Raw genomic sequence first — 19,950 nt, forward strand, 5'->3', positions numbered from 1 at the left:
GATTGGATATCTCAAGGAGGCAAATCAGGAAAAGTGATCATACCTTATGTAGACAGAGACCCAAATAATCACACAGAACCTATAGAATTACAACACTGTTTAGCTGATGACTCAGGCTTATTAACTATCTCTTACAACTTAAATTGATCCATAATTCTTCCCTGTGTTAGCCATGTGCCTTGGTACCTTTTATCAGTGAGGCATTTTCATCTTGATTCCTCTGTGTCTGACTGGCAACTGCATCTCTGCCTTTCCTCTTCCTAGAATTCTCTTACTCTGGTTGTCTTGCCTATACTTCCTGTCTGGCCAATCAGCATTTTATTAAACTAATACAAGTGACAAATCCTTACAATGTACAAAAACATTGTCCCAAAGCACCTTGAGAAAATTTAATTTCTACTGAAATGTTTATAGCTCAAAGTATATTATTAAGAAGTATGGCTACTGTGCATAGAAATAACCCCAATATCTATACAAATTCCTGGCTCTTACCTAAGTAGTTTATGCTATATTAAATCTATTAACCTACTGGGTCTTTTGAGATAGGGCTTTGCTATGTTGCCCAGACTGGACCTGAACTGCCAGGTTTAAGTGGGTTCTCCATTTTCAGCCTCCCAATTATCTTGAGACCACAGGTTTGCTCCATCACATTGCCTAATATTTTTTCTTTGTTATTTTTCTTATCTCTCTCTCTCTCTCTACCGACCGATCAATTATATCTCTCCAATCTCTCTTTCCTTTAAAAAGTTTAAAAATATTTCTCTTATTTTATGTGTAGGAATCTTTTTCCTGCTTGTATGTATGTCACTATGTATGTGGTTTTGGAGGTAAGAAGAGGGCATTGGATGCCATGTAACTATAGTTACAGATGGTTGTTAGCTGTCAGGCCAGGTGGCTGCTGGGAACTGAACCCAGGTCTTCTCTAAGAACAGTAAGTTCCCTTGACTGCTATGCCATCTCTTCTGCCTCAGAATCTGATTTTTATTTTTAGAGATTTTATTTTTTTCTATAGTGGATTTCTGTGGGATGTCTCTTTAATGCTGTGAATATGTTTTATTAGCATTGATTTATAAGTGAGTTGATTTGACCAATAACCGGGCAGAATATAGCTAGGCAGGAAATTCAAACAAAGATACAGGGAGAAAGAATGTTGCGTTGGGGAAGATGCCAGCAGCTGCTGGAGAAGCAAGATGCGAGATAACAAGCCACGAGCCTCATGGTAAAATATAAGCTAATTGAAATGGGTTAACTTAAACGTAAGAGCTAGCCAGAAATAAGTCTGAGCCATCAGCCAAACAACTAAAATTAATATTAAGCCTCTGATTGATTATTTCATAAGCAACTGCAGGAATCAAAGGTTGGGAGAGAAACTGGTCCATTGGGACCGGACGGGACTGAGAGAAGACTTCTAGTTTCACTGCCTGGTTATGGGAGATTTTATTTTCATTAATTTAGTGTCTCTGTGGGGGTATGTTCACGTGAGTGCAGGTACCCTCTGAGGACACAGGCATCAGATACTCTTGGAAAAGCTGGAATTTCTGCTAGCTGTGAGCCACCTGAGGTGGATTTTGGAAAGTGTGAACTCACGTCTCCTGGAAGAGCAGTCCATGACATCTTAATCACTGAACCATCTCGTTAGCCTCAGTATGTGATTTTCTTTGTAGTCCTGCTGTCCTGGAACTCGCTCTATAGACCAGGCTGGTCTCGAACTCACAGAGATCTTCTTGCCTCTGCCTCCCTAGTGCTGGGATTAAAGGCTTGAGCCAAGAAGGCCAGGCCTCCCAGTAATGTGATTCTTAAGAAGTGGCTAGAAGGGCCAACCTGATGGCTTGCTGGTGAAGGTAAGCTGTCGACAAGTCTGATGATTGGAGCAGGAGAAAACACACTCCTGTGTGTTGTCCTCCACCTCCACAGGTGTCTTCCCTCTCCACAAATTCATGACTTCTTCAATTACTATTTTATACACGCGCGCGCGCGCGCGCGCGCGCACACACACACACACACACACACACACAGGCACACACGCACACACAGTTAAGTAAACGTTAAAAAATTAACATAGTGTGTTTCAGGAGAGCCAAGGGTATGTAGAAAGATCCTGTATCACCCCCCACCCCAATTTAAAAGGGGGGACTAGAATTACTTCTTGGGTCTATGCTCAATATTCTGATTATAAGCAACGAGCAAAGTCTCAAGAGGATCTGAGCGTTGTCCCTCTCATCCCAACACTTGCCAAAAAAATTTTTTTCTCTCCCATGAAAACAAATTGTGCCCATCACCCCCCCCCCCTTGCTAAAAGAAACATTTCTAAATGCCACTACGGGAAAAGGACAACTTTTCTTTCCTTAGCTACAGGAGGACGATTCAGATGTTTACTCACTTGTGTTCTGACTAAAGTTGGTTCCAGGTAGAAGTGGGAAAAAGAAATGGAAAAAAGTGGGGTTTCCCGAGAGGAACTGAAAACTTGTGTAATGCTCTGGGGGAAGGCTGGACAGGCAGACGTGGTTCTTCACGTTTAAGCTACCATTTCGACAAATCTTCCGGAATCCAGCTAATCAGGAATATGAAGCTGGGTTGTTAAGGCCTCAGGACAGTGGGTATGCTAACAGGTTACCTCAAATAAATGGCATATCAAGCCATATATTAGGTTAGAGAACGTGCTGATCATAAAATCGCTGCTCCTGTCTCTGTGTCCTGAAGGTAGTGGTTGCTTAGTGGGGGAAAATCCTGAGGCTATGGCTGCTTGCCTAAGAGTGAAGGACGTGCACAGTGTTTGCCTATCTTGTTAATCACGTCATCTTTGCTTCACCACCCCCTTTTCTTTGAAGACGAAAAAAAAAAATCTCAAGTCAGAAATAGCAAATCCTATGGTTTTAATGATCAGAGCGAGAGCATGTCTTAGCCTGTACCAGAAATATACCAACTAGCTACTAGGACTCCGCACTGCGGAGCAGAAAGCTACGTCTCTCCCGCAAACCCAAAGGTTTCATCATCTGCCAATCGCAGGCCGGGACTTCTCGGCCGAAACGCCCACGGGGAATGATTGGCATTAAGTCAATCCTATTGTCGCTGAGAAGGTGGAAGAGGTGGGATCTGAATTGACCAATAGTATGCAGTAAGATGTTGTTGAGGAGGGAGGAAAGCACCAACCAGAGTGCGTGAGGCCGCTCCGGGAAGCGATGGCAGGAAGCCGACCCAGCCAATGGCCGCGGCGGGCTGATGGTGGCGCGCGTGCGCACTGGGGGTCCCGGGGCTGCAGGCGGGAGGTTGGGGGAGGGGAGCGAGCTGGAACGCGGCGGATCTCCTGCCGCCGCCGCAGCCACCGCCGCAGCGAAGAGGCCATGTTGTGTGGTGTGTGGGGCGGGTGGGGGGGGAGGAGGAGGAGGGAGCAACGCCGAGCGAGGAGACGGGAGAGACACCACACACGGCACAAGATGGCCGGAGAGGCAGCAGCAACCCAAGCTGTCAGGCGGTCCGCCGCGGCCCACGGGCTCGCTTCTGCGCTGGGAGCGGCGCCCGGCCGTCCCGGAGGGCTCCGGGGGAGCGAGGGGCCGCCGCCGAAGCGAGGCGGCCGCGCGCGGGTGCGGGAGCCCGCGGCAGAGGTGCTCGGGAAGGCCTGGCCCGCGACGCCCGTGGCTCCGCTGCGGCAGCCGCGGGTGCGCGGCCGGGAGGCGGCCGGCGCCGTGGGCGGGAGCCTGCGGCGGGCGAGCAGTCCCGGAGACGCGAGGAAGAGCGAGCTGAAGGCGCTGGCGGTCGCGCTTCGACCCGGTGAGTTGCTCCCCCGCTCCCTTTATTGTCCTTTGTCCTTGGGAGGAAAAGCACGACGTCCTTGAGGGCGGGCGGGAGGGGCGGCGGGTTGCTTGCCGGTTCCCCACTCGCAGCTCCGGGTGCTGCCGCCGAGAGCCGAAGCTACCCGGGCAGTGGGTCGGACCCCCGCGTTCCCTCTGCACAGCCAGCCGGGCGCCGGGCTGCCCTCCGAGGCTGCGGGGAGAGGGCGGCGGCCGCGCCACGGAGCTCCTGGCTGCTCGGGTGAGTTATTTTGCTACTTAGCGTGAAAGAACAACAAGCCTCCGCAGACGGTCTCTTAAAAATCTCTTCCCGGTGAGGTGGGAACCCATCTTCAGGGTCGGATTTAAAAGAACAATGGAACCTCTCACTTCGCTTAAACCATAATAAAACTTGTCCTTTTCCCCCCATCTCCCTGTTGGGTGTTGGCTTTTAACTCTTTCCAAGCTGTTTTTGAGAAGGACTGTTTTCTAGATGCAAAGGTATCTTATTGCTCGTTAAACGTCTGTGACGTTTGTTGTCTTTTTAGAAAAGGCAAGTTACAGGAGTGATTCTGGTATTTCAAACATGACGACGGCAACAAGGCAGTTTAATGGAAGTAGATTTGATAATTTCGGTACTAGGTGATGACGTTTGATGAATACATCTTATTTTTACCTAGTGCTTTTGCCAAGACCATTTGGCATCCTGATATTTGAACGTAATTATACTGTTGGATACTTTTTTTTAAGTGAGTGGAAAGAGTCCTGATGGGTAACTTCTCACACCTGAGTGTTATAACGTTCTTGAGTCAGTTAGTCAGTTGCTACCCTTTAAAAGTTAAAATTCATCTTGTTATTTAAAAAGGCAGAATTATAGTATTACAAATCGTAATCGAAAAAGTTTTATAAAGGAATATTCTGATAGCACAGTTGTTCCGGAAGTTACTTTCCATAGTGTAAATAGTGAAGTAGGACTGCCCGTGATGGGCGAGGAAGAGGGGCCATATTTGTTGCATTTGTTGCAAGTATAAAGTCGAGATGTGCTTAAAAACGGAACAGGATTGAAAAAACAGTTACAACGAAAACCGCACTTTTCTGCATACTCACTTAAAAATACTTGAGGTAATTCAAGTTTAATTGTTTGAAGAAGCAGCTAGGAATATACAGACCTTTGTGTATTTTTGAATTTGTCTTTTATTCTGCGGAACCCCAGTGCTATAAAGGTGTAGAATTGCGTAAAGACGGTGTTGGGGAGACTTACGTAGTCCATGGAAAATCAAAGATACGGGTTGACTGGATCATGTTTCATAGGGTATTTCCAATAAAAAACAATTGGAATACCTTTTATAGGTTAGTGCATGGTATATGAGTTGCGCATACCTTGTTTTCACAGAATTGAAGTACTAATTTTGTTTTTTCAAATGAACGCTTTGAAATGTTTTATCACTGAAAGTGGTTTTAAAGAGATTGGGAACTCGTAGCTCTTCAGAATCCTATTTGACTAGGAAAATGTAAAAGTGACTACTAGTAGTTAATGGTCTTATGATCTTTCATGACAAATTGGGTAGGAGAAAGACAAAATATTCTGGGCCCTCGTTTGAAATTGAATGAAGGTCACAGATACCACAAGTTTTAGAGCTGCTTAAGCAAAACTAACATCCCATTTGGTGAGATCAAATAGCTTGTAGTTTAAAATTTAAAGTAACCAGTGGCCATTTTAAGTTCATTAATTTCTCCTGGAGGAGTTGATTTTTAATGCTCTTAACTGTAGATGTTAAGAGAAATTTAAGATGATGGCATTCTCTAAAATTGCCAACTTTTTCTATGCTTTTGGTTATTTGATTTTTGAGAAGGGAAAAAGGAAAGCAAATTGGTAGTCATTTGAATTTTTGTATTTCTTATGGATTGCAATGTTTTAATGTCTAGTATTTCTCAGTACAGTGCCAAATGAGGAAAACAAAGACTGATAGACAGTACAGATAGGTCTAGCTGCAGCCTGATGTGCAGGTCATGTCTCCCCTCCTCTTAAATCTCCACCTGGGTCTTGTCTTTGGAATATTTTCCTCCTTTCATCATACCGAGTCTTTGGCCAATATGTCTGTAAAAATCAAAACACTTAAATTATTTTTCTTATTTTTTTTAAAGGTAACTTACCAGATTATAATTAGTGTGGTTGCTGATGATTCTGAATAAATACAGCTCCCCCCCCCCCAGGTAAGATTGGTAAATACGTTGGTTTAACATAAAATTAATTTGCTAGTTTTTTGTTTTGCCTTTTGAATAACTGTATTCCTAGTGTTGAGTTAATATTTATTGTTTTAAAAAGTGATTGTAAATGGATATCTGAAATTTAAAAAACCTTCAAGAACACCTTTTACTAAGTAAGTGGTTAAGAGAGTATTTGTATAGCCATTGTAATGTAATGTACCTTTGAATAGCTTAAAATAATACTGCCTGTCTTTTAAGACTTTGTTTAGTTTTGCTAACAAGCTTTTGCAGCCAGATGTGTACCAAAAGTGTTTTCCCTTTTCACCTCTTTAAAATAGCATGCAAATGATTTTTAACGTTTTAAGTATTTAAGGAAATATAAGAAAGTTGAATAGCTTGCTATTTAGGCTAAAATTTTCGAGCAGTATTTAAATTTGATCTAAGCATCGATAGTAGTTTTTGTTCTGTATAAAGTTCTCACATTTCTATTTGTTACTGACTTCTTCGTCAGGATGTTTTTTAGAATATGATTTGTTTTCCTCAAAAGGTGTGCCATTTTGAAGATGGAGACAATAGAGATTTATCTTTAAGAATAAAGGAGAGTCCCTGGGAAATTCTGTATTTTATATAGCAAGTAAGTTTTTTTAATCATCGTATTTTAATATTTTCTAACATTTGGGTAGAAAAATATCACTAAAGTTGTCAATGAGACAAACAGACTGCTTATATAAAAATGACAAAATATTTTTAGCCTAAACCAAAATACTTCTGTGTTAACAATTAAAACAGTTGATACTGAAATTTATATGAATGCATGCAATTATATCCAGTAGTAAGACATTTGTTTGGTCTTCCCTATAAAATGGTGCTTGCCTTTGCGTGGGTTAAATCTCCGAGTTAAACCAGTGCTGTTCTTTGCAGTCTGAAAGATAGACTGCTTAGCCCCTTATCCGCATGTCATGCAGCACCGGCCTAAAAATTGCATCATTATTCCCCTTGCTTCCTAAAAGAACTGTATTTCAAAAGCTAAAAACAAAGTTTGATGTCTTTGTTATTTTATGGTTAAATTATTTATTATTATTAGCTTGTTCTTTGAACAAATACAAAAATAAACTAATTTTCTAGCAAACTAAGTGCTGTCCTCTATCATGAATCTTGTAATCGTTTTTGAACCGAAAAGAGAAATAATTTCAAGCACAAAAGGTTTTGGGTTTAGCATACTATGAGCCAACTGTGTTTATATTTTAATAGGTGAATATTAAGGTGAATGAAGAAAATTGACTACTACTATACATAAAGAAATCTGTTCATGTGAGCTTGAATCCAGAAATAATGTTCAATTATTTTAAATAATTGTCAGAGAAAAATATGTGATACTTTGGAAAATAAAAAAAAATAAGCAATGAATTAATTAAAATGGATTGCACAATAACTTATCTTGGAAATCTATAGAAAATTAAGTTTGTGTTACTTGATTTTGATTCAAATAGGTAAGAAGGTTAATAGACTTATTTATATTGTCTTTGTGTTAGCTTAATGAAATATTTTTGCATTTTTTGAAGTTTGTATTGTATTCAAAGAAAATAATAGGCTTAAAATCTATAATCTTTTGAGGGTAAGACTATACACAAAGGTATCTTTAATCTTATATTCTTATAACAGATGTTAAGATTAGGATTTTCTCTTTGTAGATGATAGAATGTGTAGTTGGCATTTGTTGAATATTGCTATAGAAATTGAGAATAAGGTGTTTTGTATGATGCTATTAGAAGTTAAGCTAAATAGGCAATGTGTTTATAATGGCCTTCTTTGAGCTATAATTTTAACAGAAAAAGTAAGCAGCTGAAGGTTAGAAATTTTAAATGAAATTTTGAGCTTTTTTCACTTTAATAAGTTATGTAATAACTGCTAAATTAATTTCTAGCCTTTTGAGGCAACTTTTATAACCAACATAAATAAATTGAATTTTATGAAGAACCATGTATTATTATCTTTATGATACTGCTTATTTTCAGTGTGTGAATTACTCAAACTAATTTAATGGAAAAGTTGACTGGCACATGAGGGTAGTTGTCAGAATCTTAATGTAGATGGGATTATTTGACCTACAAAGGTATATGTAATAATTTTATTATATAATCAAGGTAAGTTTTTTTTTTTTGGTCAAGTATTTTCTACTTAAAAACTGTAGTCATAAATACGTAATCTTAGTGTTTTGGACAAATTCCTTATTTTTTTTAATTAAAAATATACTTATCTAGTTGTTATGTTGGAATACATTTAATGTTGCCATAATGTTAGAGGATTAATATAGCAAAAAATTAAAAGAAGCTGTGTTGCAGCTAATCACAAGTGATGTTTGGATCATGACACTGACATTTATAGTTTTGAATATGTGACATAGGTGATTATAATGTAAATTTTCTTTCAGTTTTCCCATTTAAAAATCTGTTTCATTTGTCCTTTGACATTTTACTGTTGAATCAGATGTATGTGATGACTGAGCAATCAGGACGCTTCTTCACCTATAATGTAAATAGGGTATATAATCTTGACTTTTCTTCTGGAGTCTTGAATCTTTTAATTTGTGTAAAGGATTTAGAGTGTACAGCTTTCATCGCTTTGTTCTTAAATTGCGTGATTAAAAATAATTCCGAGGACTATTTTGGCTGTGGACTGTATTTTTTTTTTTTTACCCCATTGCTTATTGGGAGTTCTGTCTGTTGTCACACTACTAGAGTAATAAAACATAGGACAATTGCCTATCTAGTTTTGATGTATTCCCAAATATTTACAGTGTTAGTACAGATACAGGAAAGGTAATTATAGAATTGAGTCTGAAGATATAGCTCAGGTGGTAGAGGGCTTTGTTGACGTGCACAGAGTCCTGGGTCCAATCTCTAGTATTGCAGAAAGCTGCGTAGTGGTGTACATTTCTATTTCTAGCCTTTGGGAAGTGAAGGCAAGGAACTCAGACATTCACGGTCATCAACCTCAAAAAAACATTCCCTGTAAGCAGTGAGTATAATCATAAAAAGCATTTTATGCTATAAAAGCATTTAAGTTTTGTTCTACTTTATTTAGTAAACATATTTAAAGGTGACTGTTCTCATGTTTACAGTTGACCTTGATTATAAACAAGATTTTTAGTTTTTATGCCTTCCATGTTTTAATTTCTTTTCATAGAAGGCTATTTCAAATCTGCATTTCATTTTGCAGATTTCTCCCCTTCTGTATTTATTGCAAAATTTATTTTCAGATGCTATTTTTCCTATAATTAACATTTTTTCAATTTTTTTTACTTGTTTCTGCATTTTTGTTTTCCATTGTTAATGTAGACTTGTACATGGCAGAAAAACATGGTCACTGAGCTGTCCCCAGCCTTTTATTTTAGAAAATCGCGTTTATGAACTTGTGTGAACATGGAGGTGAGGGACAGCCTTTAGGAGTTGACTCTTCCATGAAGATTGTTAGGCTTGGACATCAAAGTACAGTTAAGCTCTGAGCCATCTTGGTTGCATATTTTTGGCTTTTTGAAATAGGATCTTACTGTGTAGCATAGGCTGTTCTTAAATTTAAGGTAGTAATTCTGCTTTAGCATTGAAAGTGCTGGCATTACAGGTGCCAGGCATCATGTCTTATAACACTAAGTTTAAGAATATTACAAGTCTTTTGTGATAGGCGGCCTCATTCCTCCCTCCCTCCCTCCCTCCCTCCCACCCACCCACCCACCCACCCACCCAGTACATGCTTCTCTATGTAATAGCTCTAGCTCTTCTCGAACTCACTTTGCAGACCATGCTGGCCGTTAATTTACAGAGATCTGACTGCTTCTGCTTTTCGGGGTAGGGGGAGTGAACTGTTTTTTTTTTAAAAAGACATTTCTTGTTAGGATTTCTACATTATTTAATAAAGCTCCAGAGGTCTGTGCTTCAGGAGACATTTTTACCTAAAATTTATTTTAATAATATTTGTGTATTTGCAAATTTGAATTTGAAGGTCAAAGGACAACTTGAGGAATAGGCTTCTTTCACCTTGTGGGTTGCAGGAAATAAATAAACTCAGGGTTTCTAAAGATTTAAAGCCTTTTATGAGAATAAGTGTTTTCCTTGCATGTACGTATAGGCACTGTGTGCTTCCCTGGTGCACTTGGAGGTCATAAGAGGTTATTGGATTCTCTCAAACTGGAGTTGAAGATGGTTGTGAGCCATCGTTTGGGGTACTGGGAACCAAACCCTTGTTTTACCCAAGAGCAACAAGTATCTTAACTTCTGAGTCATCTCTTTAGCCACAAGATTTAAATGGTTAATGTGTACCAGTAATCATAATCCTTTCAATTCAGATTACCAAGGACATACTTTGTGTGTGTGTATGTAAGTATGTATTAGAAATAGTTTTAGTCTGGAGTTAAGAGATTATAGGTGTCAACCATCACGCCTGCTTTTCTTATTTCTATTTTAAACCAGTTCTCTCTCTCTCTCTCTCTCTCTCTCTCTCTCTCTCTCTCTCTTTTTTTTTTTTTGATTTTTCAAGACAGGGTTTCTCTGTAGCTTTGGAGCCTGTCCTGGAACTAGCTCTTTTAGACCAGGTTGGCCTCCAACTCAGAGATCCGCCTGCCTCTGCCTCCCGAGTGCTGGGATTAAAGGTGTGCGCCTCCACTGTCCAGCCTAAAGCAGTTTTCTTAAGAGATTCTAATGCCTTTATTTTATTTTATTTTGGGACTGATCAGGCTGTACAAAATGCTTGGATTTCTACAGTATTCCCTCTGAGCCTTGCAAATGTCTTGCTATCCTATCTTTGTTAACATTTTCTCAAAGTTCAGAGTTCTTAGATTTTAATCTTAGAGTTTAAAAATTCAAGGAATTAAAGAAGCAACAAAGTTGTTCTTGACCTTTACTTTCAAAGGGCCAGCATTATATGCTTATTTATATTCCCTAAAGTTTATTTTTAGGTCACAAAGTAAATTTTAAAATCTGTGAGATAGGAATTTGCAGAAAATCAAACTGCTGTTCTACTTAAACTGAACTGGACTTTTTATCCCATTTTGAAGGGTGACAAAATACTATTCCATATTTTCTCAACTTTGAGAAAGGAGAACCTGTGCTTGATTTCATCAGTGTTAATAATTCCACTGTGCTGTAAAGTGAGATCAAAAACCTTTTGGTGGTTTCAGAACCTAAAAATTTCTTGGATTGATTGGTATGGTGACTAGGTGACCAATCAAAATCATATTACTAGACCACTATGATGAAGTTCTCTTACAAATGGTAGAAACACTTTCTTTTTATCCAGTATTTCTTAAACATTTCCTACCCCTTTAAAGGATCCTACATCAGATCATTGTTTACTTTTAATGATACTAGTTTGAGCTAAGGAACTCATTTGCTAGGGAAACCTGCTTTCTCTCACTGGCTGGCATCCCTTGCCCTGAGTCAATTTAGTTTCCTCTGTGTTAAGGAAAATCACAAAAATCTTCTTCCTATTGGGAAGAGGGGCGGAAATGGAAACTTTTATAATTTAATAAAATTTACTTTAAAAAAAATCTTCCTATTAAGGTCAGTCTACACTAGAAGTTAAAAAATTTGAAGGCCATTGTTTTGATTTGCTTTCTTATGAAGATATTTTAGTACCTACTTCAATAGTAAGTTCTAAACAGGTCCTTGCTATATTTCTTGTTTATGCTATACAAATATGAATTTAGATTTGATACATAAACAGGGAGAGCACTTGCAAACAATTCCTAAGAAGTTAGTTTGATAGCTTAATTCTTAAATATTAAGTCTTTTTTTAAATCTTAAATTGCTACAGTTTGATATTAAGGTTTTAAAAATGTTTTGTGTTTGTAGATCAGAGAAAACCAGTGTTCTCTTTTTTCCATTTCCTGTCATCCTCCTAGTCAGCAAATATTTCTACCTGGTGAGACATCTCACTGTGTCTTTTTGGTGGAAATATAGTCCCCTGTATATATCCTAAGCTGACATTAAACACTTTTGGTTCAATCCCCTGAGTGCTGGCATATGACCTTAACTTTCAGTTTTTTTTTTGTTTGTCTCTATATTTTTGTTTCAAATTCAAGGTTTCCATATGTTAAATGCTATACCACTTAGACTTCTTAATAGGTTTTCTCCTCCCATAGTAAGTTTCTCCACCAACCCATTATGCCAGATCAAGCCAAGTTAGAAATGTATAACAAAAGGTATACTGAGCAAAGCAGCTCCCAGGCGGGTTCACCGTCCTCAGTGACCTAGGCCTGAGAAGTCATGCTCCCAAACTAAAGCAAGGAGATCTTATAGATTGACATGTCCACCACACAAGCTGAGATTGTACCTATTATCGTCAAAGGTTAAGTGCTTAGGCACTATACTTGCTGGCAACTTCAGGGGGAGGAAGCCAAGAATGCTGAACTGGGCTTTTTGGCGCCTTTCTCTTGTCAGGAGACTCTGGGCAGTGGGGGTTTGGAGTGGGTGGGTCGAGCATAGATGCTCTAATGGAACACCTATCTATTTCTTATTTTGTGATAATTGTAATCATAGAAAATTCAGGCAAATGAAAAACCTGTCCTTATTTCAGAAAGTACTTCAGATGTAGGATATTTCCCATATTTTGTTATGAGAAATTTAAGTAAGTAACTAGTGAAAAGTCTTAATAAACCAACTGCATATGTAAGAATTAGTATTGTTGGTGGGAGGGCTGGTGGTGTAACACACCTGCAATCTCAACACTTGGGAGTCAGAGGCAGGTGGAGCTCAGTGAGTTGAAGGTCAGAGAAACTAGAGAGTGTTAGTGTTGGAGAAATGGCTCAGCATTTAAGTGCCTCTTGGAGGGGACCTAGTGTGGTTCTCAGCACTCACACTGCTTGTAACTCCAGCTCCAGAATATCCAGTGCCCTCTTCTGGACTTGCACAGAGTGCACATCCCCACACATAGACAAAAAGTCGTAAAATGAATCTTAAGAAATTAGTGTTAGTCAAATAAATAGTATTATTGATAGTAATTTGAAATGTCTACAATAACATTTAGGAATATTGATTATGCACATGATTATGTTATGTTGACTTTAGCACATGGTAGATATGAAGTGATATAGGAATGATCTTGAAGATAGGTAGCAAAGGTCTCTTTAGAAGACTTGAAAGTTTATTAGATGGGAGATTAGTGTGGATTAGTTCTGTACTGTAACTTATTTTCTCTAGTTTCAACCCTGGATATTCAATCAAATTCATGTAGAGCCTCAATAATTACTCCTTTCAGTTTTTGTACTGAGACTTAGGCTTATTTTAGTTACTTGTTCTAGAAGTCAGCTTTTGCACTTCCAAATCTAGGATCTTGTCACAATTTTCCTGTCTTTTGCTTGTATTATTCTGTTCATAAACTGTATTTCTTGGTTTGTAGGTTCCTTAGAAAGTATTGCAGTTGTGATATGTCGTACATAGGATTTAATAAAATCTATTCTGTCTTTTGCAGAAATGTGGATCCCCAGATGGAGTGAAATATCAATACCACAGACATTGTTGAAGCATTTTGTAAGTCTTAATCTACTTATTGGATTTGATTTTTAATTTTAAGTGTCACTAGATATTTTAAATGTCACTTACTGATTTGGAATTGTAAGCTTTGTCAAAGCTGTAAACAGTGTAAGAAAATCCACACAGTGGTTAAATGTGAAGTTTATTTATAGAGACAAATGATTTCATTCACTTTATACTTGGTGGACTTGTAATTCATTATGTATATCAGGCTAACCTGGAACTCAGATCAGCTTGCTTCTGCATCCTGAGTGCTGGGATTAAAGATGTACCATCATGATGGGGTCAGGATATAAAACATTAAGACCAAGAAACCCTGGAACTTTTTTCCAATCCTGGATTTGGATGTCCCTTTGATTTTGGAAAGTTCCTCTCCCTACCTCCAAGTATACCTGGACTGTTCATTCTGTTCATTTAGATACTGTGGTTGCTTTTCTATTACAGTTAGAGTTGAGATTACTTGTACTGAAATATGAGAGGATACTTGCACTGAAAATGCATAGCCTAGAATGTTTATAGTTTGGTCTCCAAAGAAAAAGACTGTGGTCTTAGAGTCTATGCTAACTTTTATGATGTAGAACACAAAAACCCTTGGTTTTCTCTTTACAGTAGAAATTAGTTTTAATTGATTTCTAGTTATAATTGTTTATGATAAATTAACTGAATTTAAACTTCAAGACTAAAACTTTTGCCTTATTGACATAGAAATTGCTATCTGATGTAAGATGTGTTATAATTACCACTACTGTGAAATAGGTTTTCTAATTCCAAACTTGTCAAGTAGTTGGAAAGAGTAAAACCAGAAGGGTGGCAAACCATTTTGAGTAAATTGCCCAAAGAATTTATTCATTGGCAACAAACTTAAGATAATTGTCTACTATTTATTTCATAGGAGTAAAGTCTAGATTCTGAGTGACTTTTTCCATTATTGCTACTTGAGATTGCAGTGGTTGTTAAGACCTACATAACAAAGTTCTTGTTTTTCCTGAAGGAGAGTGAATAGACCCCAAATTTGCCTACTGTATTATTTGCTAGTTTCCAGTGTGATCATACTTAGAGATTAGTTGCCTGGCACATGGTACCTACCCAGTAAATATTTGTTCATTTGTTGGAATATTGTAGCTTTTATTAAACATTATCAACTCGTACTTTGAGTCTAATGAAAGGCGCAGTGAAATTCATTATTAAAATAAATGTTATTAATGTAAAATTAAAATGTAGGTATGGTTAAGAGCTAAAGTTTTGACACAGTAAAAATTACAAGTAATATGTATAGTCCCCCCATACTCAGTATCTTCATCTTGGCTTCATAATTAGGTTATAAAGCCATAGAAAAGATGACTTTTGCTTTATCATATTTGGCGTCATCTTTTCATTAATGAAGGCTGGCTAGTCTTTTTGAAATAGTTTACTGCTAGTTTTTATATATGTTATATAAGATTCAGATTTGTTAATCTATTCTGATGAGGATTCAATCTATATTTTAAAATAAGAAAATAGATTGTACTTGTCAGGGCTTTCTTACATATATTAAAATTTAAAGACAAAGCAAAAGATGGAAATCAAGTCATAAGTGCTAAGCATATTTTACATGACAGGAAAGATGAGTTTTTGTACTAAATTGATATTTTTTTTGTTTTCTTCCTTTATTTGTAAAATAAGCATTTAGCTTTTGAAAAAGTATAATTTTATTAATAGTAGCCTTATAGCCATTTATTAAAAATTAAGATCGTTAATTTTCTTTTTAGGTCTTTGTCCTCTGTATTTATTTTTGCTATTAAAACTGGTAAAGATAAGATGGGCATGGTGGCAGAAACCTGTAATCTTAGTACTTGGGAGGACTGGCATCAGATGTTCAAGGTCATTCTTGGTTTCAATCTGAGGATACTACACTGGGTAGACTCTTAAAAAAAATTAAAGCTAGTTGAAGTACAAGTATAGAACTGCTTTATTTTAGGAGAGCCAGATGAGTCAGGGTTGTGTAACTTATTTTTATAGCTAATTTGCTGAAAGAGAATTTGAAGAAATCCATACTTGATTTTTTAAGTTTATGAATGTCTCTCTAGTGGTTGGATTTCAGGAGATAATTTAATGATTACCTTGGTGACATAGAAACTTAGGTTTGCACAGGGAGTTTTCTTAGAATAAACTAGAAAATACCAATGTTAAGTTTGAATCTTACATAGGAAGCAAAGGTTCTGGGTCTGAGTGAGCATAGAGTTCTAGATCAAAGGAGTGCTTGTTCAAAATGTCTGTATTAATTCACAAGTGACTGTAGAATGAGAAATAGTTGGTCACCAATACCTATGCTATATTGAAATATTTTCCCCTGATACAATACTAAAGGCAAAACTGTTCTTAAATAATTGACTCCACGATCCTATGTGTTCTCAAAGATCTTGCTGTTGGACTAGAAAGGGTTCTGACTCTTTAGTTTGAGATTCTCATATGCTTTGATTACTGTGATGTAGTGGAATGATAGCCAGCCTTTTCTGAGAGCTTGTCATTTAATCTTCAGTAGTATCACAAGAAGTAGTCACTAGGATCTACTGTTTTACACATGAGGAGCTGTGGTTTTGTTAACTTCATGCTCTAAGTGCTCTTGTTTGAGCCCTATTTTTCTGTCAAGTAAAACTTCCTTTGTCTATTTAGTTTTTGTTAGTATTTGAAACTTCATGAATGTAAGTAGATTACTTCTTCACCCTTCACAGACCTTTGATATTTTATGAAATATGTTTGCTAATTAACAAAACTCATGCTTTTGGCTTTGGAACATGAGCTTTGCATGAGTCCGTATTGCTCATTGATTTACAATGTTAAAATAGTTTGTTTTCTCTTATAGTAGTTTCAGATTTACTTTTTCATTACTTGGAGTACATCACTTGATGATGTGACAACTATGGGAGTGCAGTTTTTGAGTAGTTTCTGAATGAAAATGCCGTTATTGACATTTTGAGGCTGTAGCCTACTGCAGCCTCAAACTCAGCAGTCCTCTTGCCTCATGCTCTTCTGAGTGCTGGGATTTCATGTGGAAGCCACCATGTCTGTCCTTTTCTTCTTTTTTGTCTTTTTTTTAAGGGTTTTTTATAGCAGAGGATGACCTTGATGTCTGTCCTTGACCTCCCAAATGCTGCAATTATAGGCAGGAGCTGCCACCATGTCCAGTTTTATGGGGTGTTGGGATTCTCTTGCCCAGGGGTTTGTATATGTTAGGCACACACTCTTCTGAGCTATACTATGCTTTTTTTCCCCCTTAAAAATTGTTTTAGAAATAAATTGTATTGTCCAGTGGCAGAAAGATAGCACTGAGTATTAATGTACAACATTGAATAACTTACACCTATAACTCAGTAGTAATACATTGTTAGTGTCATTTTGTCAAAGATTATATCACTGTTTCATATAGTGCCTGACCATGCATTTTAACACATAAGATAGAAGACAATCTATGTTGTAATGAACTGAGCTGACATATAATTTATCATTTCTTTATTTAAAGAAATTATTTTTTGATGTGTATGGATTTTGCCTGCATGCTTGTCTGTGCACCACGTGTAAGCCTGATCCCAGAGGAGGCCGGAAGATGAAATGTATTCCCTGAGCCTGAAGTTACAGTAACAGGCTGCATATGGTACTGGGAATCAAACCTGGGCCCTGGAAGTGCAGCAAGTGCTCTTAACCACTGAACCATCTTCCAAGTCCCTACAATTATTCTGTTTTTTTTTTCATTTAGAGACCCGGTCTCACTGAGTGATCCTGAACTCCCCAAGTAGGTAGATAGACCTCAGACTCAGGTTCTTCTGCCCCTCTGGCTCCACGTACTAGAAGTAAAACAATGTGTGCGACCATACCCAGCCATTTCTTAAGTTTAGGAAAAGAACAAGGCCAACAGTATTTCATGGACTTGGGAATAGAAAAAAATTATTTCTCATTTTAAGGAAAGGTTTGAGAAGGCTTCAAAAATCTACTAGAGAAGAGTATCTTGATTTTGGGGCTGGAGAGATGACTCAGTTAGGAATATCTTGATGATGATTACTGATGCTGTCATACTCCTTTAAAGAGTTATTTTTTATTAGGGGCACTTCTATCTTTTGATTATCTAGTTTATTAAGTATGTTTTATAATGTATGTATTAGAGAACATGGTTTTAGTTAGGGAGACAGGAAAATAGCCTAGAAGCAAACATGCATTCTGTTCTTAGTCACCGACTAGCTCTACAAATTGAGTTGGAATGTTGTAAAACATACAGAGACCAGGCAGGGACTGAAATGGTTTTACTGGTTCAGAAGATGGCTCAACCTTTAAGTACCCAGCTACTACCTGCCTGTAATTTCCAGGTGGAGATGAATCTTTAGAGGAAACTGACTGGCAAGGTGATGTTGAGTTTGACTGAGAGATCCTGCTTGAACAAAATTAAGATGATTTCTCAACATCAGTATCCACATCAGGCCTACACATGCATATACACCCATGTAAATATATACCTTCTTAGAAAAACAGGCGCACATACATAAAACCTGGTGAAAAATTAGTTTTCAATTTTTTTGTGAATATGATGAATCCAGATGTTTAGTAGTAAAATCACCTGGATTCTCATTTCTCCCTCTAGTTCAGATTATTTAAATAACAGATTAATTTTTCTAGAAGGAACATAAACTGTTTTGACAATGAAAGTATATTTTAATTGTTTATAATTCAGAAAGCAATAGTGTTTCTTTTGCAAATTCCAAGTAAGCCAAGCAGATGTTTCTAAATTTTTTTGTTATTTTTTTCTTGTGGCTTCACATTTCCGCATTTTCAGATACATAATTATAAAGGTGCTTCTGTTTATATAGGAACAAAGTTAACATCTGTAAGACTTTAAAAGTATGCCATGCAATCATCTATTCCTTTTTTGTTTTAAACTTTTAAGACTCTTTATAAGTAGTTTTCTTTGAAGGAGCTTGGAAAGTTTTGCATTGAAATAGTAAAATCAACAGTGATTGTAATTTAGCTTCCCACCATTTTTAAATTTTAATCTTTGGCTTTAGTTTTCACATATATACTACGTTAGATTTTAAGAATTTGACTGCTATTTTTAATGGATACAAATATATTTGTGACAGAAACTCCAAAATGTGCATTCACTGATTTTGTTTCTGAGAGGTTAAGTTTTATCACAATAGTGAAGTAAAAGGATTTTACAGAATCAAAAATTTGTGTATGATAGGATATCTTCAAGGTGGGTAGAATTTTGTTTTGAAGAAATGAGATGATATTCCAACAGAATTTTTTTCTTCTAATTTTTTTTATGAAGCATCCAGTCAGCTTGAAGAGTTTGAAATGGACCATACTACTGAGAAATCAAGATGGCAACCCACTATGGGGAATTGAGGAAAATGGATTAAAGCCTGATTGCTGTGATGTTATACAACCAACACAGGGTTCTTTTAATGTGGATTCCATGAAATGAACGATTCTTACCCAACACAAATGGACAGTGGGATTTCCTTTCTAAAGACTTCTTACATATTATGTACATTTTAACATCTGGAGATGTTACATTTATTCAAATACTAGTTTGTATTCCTGGAATTTCTTACAATTTTGATCTGACTGACCTTATGGAATGTTAACTTCAATAAAATCTCTAAAACTTAAAAGATTTCTCAGTTTGGCCCTTTTTTTAAATTTTTTTTTAGGTGGAAACTTTCATTAAATGTTCATTTCTCTTTATCATTTTGACCTTTATCGTTGCTTTTCATTAAAGTATATTGAATAAAGCTGGTAAAATGGAATGGCGTACTGAAGAATGTTTTGTTTGGTTGGGGTTTTTTATTTACAAAGCAGTGTCAATGTACCTGTGCTTAGTGGAATGACGTTTTGGTTAAAAAACAATTTGGTTGGTGTTTTTTTATTACAGGGTTTAAATGAATTTCATTAAATTTGTTTGGGTCTTTTCAAAAAATCTTGCATTTTAATCAGTGGATAATAGGAACCTTGAAAGTATTTTGAGATTATAAGGAATTTACAAAACAAAGTACTTGTTGCGTACAGAGACTGAGAACCAGTCTCTCAATTCCTGTTGATGGAAGTGACTCCATTGACCTGTGTTTTCAAAGTATTATAAGTAAAACCTGGAATGCTCATCCTTAACATCTGAGTTACAATGATGTTTGTATTGTCTGATATTAGATGTGTAATTTGCAGGGCCTTTACGGTATACACCAAAGGGCTTAATTTTTAAGGGCTTTAATTTTTAATGTACATGTGAAAAAATAGCTTGTTTACCTTCTTCTGTCCAGTTTGCGGTTTAAATGAATCACACTATGCTTTAGATTACCCCATGGTTGGAATCAAATGCCAGGTTTTCATTTGCTGATCTTAGGTAATAACAGTTTTGGTAACTAATATAAAGGAATGATGGTGATTTTTTTTTGTTGACATTGATTATGTTTTCTCAGTATAGA

This window comes from Myodes glareolus, chromosome 24 (assembly GCF_982192425.1).
Source record: "Myodes glareolus chromosome 24, mMyoGla1.1, whole genome shotgun sequence".
Classification (NCBI taxonomy): domain Eukaryota; kingdom Metazoa; phylum Chordata; class Mammalia; order Rodentia; family Cricetidae; genus Myodes; species Myodes glareolus.